Below are 5,439 nucleotides of genomic sequence, written 5' to 3' on the forward strand. Positions count from 1 at the left end.
TATTTTTTTTCGCGAAACAGTTTATATAAGATAGAAGTGATGTTGCATAAATTTCGCGATATGAAATACAGATAATAGATTTGAAAAACATGTAATTGTATGATAATGAAGTATAGTGGTTTATATATTTTTTTTTTATATTTCATCTCTTGTTGAATATAATTAATTATCAATATGATGTTAATTATCAACAAATGAATTTGCGAGAATTTATTGATCATTGATGATCGATCAATTATTTGAGTTATGATACAAAATTTTTTTTTTTTTATAAATAATAAAATTAATATGTTGTGTATAATCAAAAGATAGAATTACAAGGAATACATTGTTAAAATATTAAATACTTTAAATAGATATTATTTATAAACATAGTATTATGAACTATTTAAAAACGTTAAACATAAATATATTTTAAGTATTAAATTATAGAGTGATACGAGAAAGAATTAATTGTAACAAACTGACTGTATCAAAGAGCGTTTAAATGAGTTTACTTTTTAACAGGATACATGTACATACATATATTACGTATGCATATTGCATTGTACCATGCTGAAAAAAATAAGAGATTTATAATTACAATGCAAATATTTTTCATTGCACTTGTTCAACGGTTTTTAAAATAAATGCGCAATAATAAAGAGCATTTATTTATCGTATTATTATTTTCTTTTTCTTTTTACATATTACTTATTCTTTTAATCCTCGCTCTCACAAATGCTTACACGCCAAATTATCACATTTATCATAATTTGATATCGATTTTTTAAAATACGTATATCTTTCTTCTTTGTTGTATAATGAAAAATTTATGAAAAGTTCGAGAAAGTGACGAGATCAGAAAATTGGTGAAAGTTCCTACGTAGAAAATACGACTAATATACGATTTTTAAATTACGCATGAAATATGTTACACGAACAAGCTAAAATTTCTGTTCACGATTCAAGGCGAAATATCAAGGAAAATTATTTTCCAAAGCATAGCATATTTATAAAATATACACGTTTCTTGTTTGATCAAATTTGCACGTTCAACATTTCAACAAATTTTGAAATTATTAAATGCAAAAAAAAAAATTTGTTGCGCGTTTTATTTTGTAATTTAATTTTTCAAATGAATACGAGATAACTTTTTTCTATTCATGATATCTATACAATGATATTTTCACGCTATACATATAGATGATATCAGAGATGACATCAGAAAGATTTGCAACTTTAGAATACGAATGTTCTGATTTGATGAGTTACACGCAGATACAGATGACTCTAAAAAATTCAAGAATAGCGAATATCGATACACAATGCTTGAAGAAACTTATTATTTCAATTTGCTAAAAATAAAGAAACGTTTCATTTATGACAACATTAAATATAATTATATATTGAAAAATTAGAAAATTAGAAAAGAATTAATGAATAACATTTCATTGTTGAAATAATATCTATTAAGAAATCGCATAATTACTTACTTTCTCAATCATTTTCAAATTATTATTGATCTGTTACGTCCATATTGGCAAAAGATATTTTTCCATTGAATGACTAAATATTCAAGCTGTTGGTCTAATATTTTCGTATGTGTTTAACCTTAATACGGGGTAACAACCCCCTAACGACGACGAAGTTGCGACAACTTAAACTGTCGCTCGCGGCCATAGGTTTGCGATGAGAAGCGTCGCATGCTTCTCAAGATGCTGCAAATTACTGGTGTCAATTACAGCGTGTTTGATTAACAACTATGCCAACATTTTGCCCCGGCATGAATATTCGCAAATTTATCGAGGATCTGTATTTCACGCGTCTTTTTCTGAAATTTTCCGTCTAATTAGACCGAAGGAGGAAAATGTCAGCCAGTTAGTCTTTGCCGATTTCCTGACTTTGATCTTATTTGATGGCAAAAAGAGGATACTTTTAATTATGAGAGAAAAAGATATAATTAATTGCGTCTTTTTAATTTGAAAATCAGAAATTAATAATTTTTACATGAATAAATTGTTTGGATTTAAAAATAAATGTATTGATATATATAAATAAGAATTATTTAAGCTATTCACAATAAAATAAAATATTATATTTTCTAGAAATAACAAGGACGTTAACGAATAATAATATTTTCTAAATATGGTAGTAAAATTAATAATAAATATCAAATAGAGAAATAATTTTTATAAAATTTGTATTAATTTTAAATTTTCATTTTTACATATATTTGATGAAAACATGTTTTTCTCAATTTATCTCAATTTTTATATTCGTCGACGATATCACACGTAAAAAGCTCCTGTATTTAAAACGAGAGCAAACAGTTTTATTCATTCGGATTGAAAGAAAGGAAATACAGATTCCCGAGTTAATAATCAAATTGCGACGGAATTAGGCAACAGGCAAATATCTACAAAACAATGAGTCATATCGTTCAGTTGTTTTGCTTTGGTATAACGTCAACCACGAAACCATAATAAATGGTTTACAAACTCCAAATCGTTCATCCTTATACGTTGCTATCGTATTTATAATTTTCTAGTCGTTATATTTCTTGTAATAATCAAAATTTTATTTCTATTTCTATATAAAATATAAATAACTTATTTTTAAATAATCCATTGAAATTAATTATTTAGTTTCTAAAAAGTTAAATATATTTTGGAATTAAAAATAAAAATTTTTGATCAATTTTATACTCTTTATACTACGAATGAAAATTATTAGATAAAAACGAAATATTAATATAAAATAAGAAAATTTAGAAAATTTAGATTTCTATTTAATAATGAATTAATAATTTAATATTTGTTAAAAACAAAACATTAATAAATTTAGTATTAAATTATTACGTTAAGAAAATTTAGAAAGTTCAATTAATTAATTTATCTTCTGACAATGTCGCATTTCATATTTGCATTTGAATAAATTATTTCAGAATTTAATTAAACTCTATATGTCGTTAATTTTAATTAAAATTGCAAAGTTTATTTCCTCTTTTCTCCTTTTTGCGATAAAGTTCATAGAAAATGTATAATTGGCACGATCAAACGAAACACACAGCGAACGTATAGATGAACATCATTGAAAGAGAAATTTTCGAGCCTTTGAAAACCGTATTTAGACGTAATTTGCCTTCGAGCAGTCATTGCTAAATTTAATGAAGCATAAGCAAGCCTAATCAGACCGAGTCACGAGAAGCTCGCGTCGACGCCTGCAGCGTTAACTTGTTCAAGTACATCAAATAGCTTGGTAAATTGTAACGAGTTGCGATATTGGTATCGTGAATTTTTATAATTAACATATATAATCGCAAGTAAATTAAATTGAATTGAAAATGCATAATTTGTAATACTCTATTAAAAATTATTTATAATATATCGAGTTGTATTATAATTAATAACCACAGAGTAACATTCAGAGTAATGTTAAACGAACCAAATGCTTTAATTGCATTTTGTTTTTTGATAAATAAGATTTTTAATATATAAGAATAATTAAAGAAACTATTTTTAACTATTTTAAATAAGTTTATTAACTATTCAAAAGAATGAGAAATAATTCTAAAATAAATACTTTGATGCAATTTCGTATATCTCTCTTTGTAGGAATACTTAATAAGATAATTTACTGCCTCATAATCAACAATACAATTGAATAGCAACAATGGAAAATATATGTATCTCAGAGATACGTATATACAAGATGAGAATTTAAAAATACATGTGATTTATACATAAGAATATTTTATTCAAATGAAAAGAAAAAGACTTGTAAAAATAAAATCAAATTTTGTTTTACTATTATTTCTATTTAATATTCTCTTTCTTTATATTCTTAATAATATCTTTCAATACAATATTTTTTCTTAGATCTTTATAATTTCAATATTGATCTCTTTAATTATTTTAATATTATTTATTAGCATACAGCTTAATATTCCTTCTACATACAAAATTACATAAATTTCACACTTCAAAAGAATTAATACAGATTCTAATTCCTCTTAGTACGAATATTATAAATTTCTCAACTCTTAAATGTTTATTTTTTGATAGAGTCTAAACAGAATCTAATCGTTCAATGTTGCAATAAGTTAGAATCAATGAGTGCAAAATTTAGATGCGCAACCAATTTATCATGAACAAGTATCGTTAAGCAGAAATACAAGCAAGTTTATTCAAGCCTGATCAGATGAAATCACGATTAATTCACATCATTGCCTAGAGCATCAATTCGGAATCAGATAATTGTGTAAATTTTCCTAATGTGATGTGATACGCAATTGCTCTCATGATGTTGACACGTTTAACCAGATATGCAAATCTTATAAATATAATTTGTACAAGAGATAATAATAGATTCGTTAAATAAAATAATTTTTAATGTGACGCGAATAGATTCTTCCTGTATTGTATGAATAAAGACAAGTAAAATGAAACGTTACGTAAAATGACAAAGTGCTGGAACGCGTGACACTTGGATTAAACAGAAGAAAGTGGTCACGGTGAAAAGAGCAACAGACGATACACATGGAAATCACATCTGTGCGTAACAACTTTCTTCTCTTCAATTTCACTTTCTTCTGATTAAATCTATAACACTAAATTATTTTTAATTGGAAAAGAAAAATTCAAACCTTCAATTGTAATTTAAAATTTTCAGAATTTTGCGTTATCTCTAGATTCTTAAATAACTTTTGTATTCCAAAGATAATGATTTTTTTTTTTTTATACATTTCACAAACCAGTGAAATTGGAAAGTGAAAATATATAATAATTTGAAGAATTTAAACGTAAAGAAATTATATTTTATTATAGCAATTAATCTACTATGAGTATTATTCCACATTTCAGAAATTAATCTGAATTTTAATAAACCAACACTATTTCTTCATTTATTATTAATTTATTATCTAAATTATACGTTTAAATTTCTCCAAGAATTAAAAAAAAAACCTTTGCTATATTTATCACATAAAAAACGAAATTCTCATCAATCTGATAATTACATTCGTATTTAATTCTCTCTGATTTCGCTTTCTCCCTTCGGATCGAACACGCGGTAAGAGAATAGGAGTAAAATGGAAACAGATTTGCAAGCGTTAACGCGGTTACAATCGAAGAATCGAAATAAGTCACGATTAACGCGTACAAGCGTGCCAGGACACGGTAAACGACTACGTAAATTGTAGTCCGATCCGGTGCGTAACGAACCGATGTACCGAGGGCTTCGGACTTGTTCGAAATGGTGTACGCACGCGTCCCGTGCGTGTAATTAGGGAACATACGTGCTTCGCTTGACAGTTCGTTCGTTCTGTTCGGCCAAGTGTTTTCAGACTGATTCGCAAGGGAGATTCCAATTCGAGCCGACCCTGCACAGCTTTTGCTCGTTTGCATAACAAACCATGCGGAATACATTTCATTCTTTTTTTTTTTTTTTTTTTTTTTA

General features: G+C 26.5%; 1 long non-coding RNA gene across 1 annotated transcript in view; it reads right to left on the minus strand.

Moving 5' to 3' along the window:
- Positions 1-398: 398 nt before the first annotated feature.
- Positions 399-5,439, minus strand: part of LOC116186051 — an 8,282-nt gene continuing 3,241 nt past the window's right edge. The window contains exon 4 of the long non-coding RNA XR_004150974.1: positions 399-555. This is a non-coding gene — a long non-coding RNA (uncharacterized LOC116186051). The remainder of the gene's footprint in view (positions 556-5,439) is intronic.

This window comes from Apis dorsata, unplaced genomic scaffold (genome assembly GCF_000469605.1).
Source record: "Apis dorsata unplaced genomic scaffold, Apis dorsata 1.3 scaffold_397, whole genome shotgun sequence".
Lineage (NCBI taxonomy): Eukaryota > Metazoa > Arthropoda > Insecta > Hymenoptera > Apidae > Apis > Apis dorsata.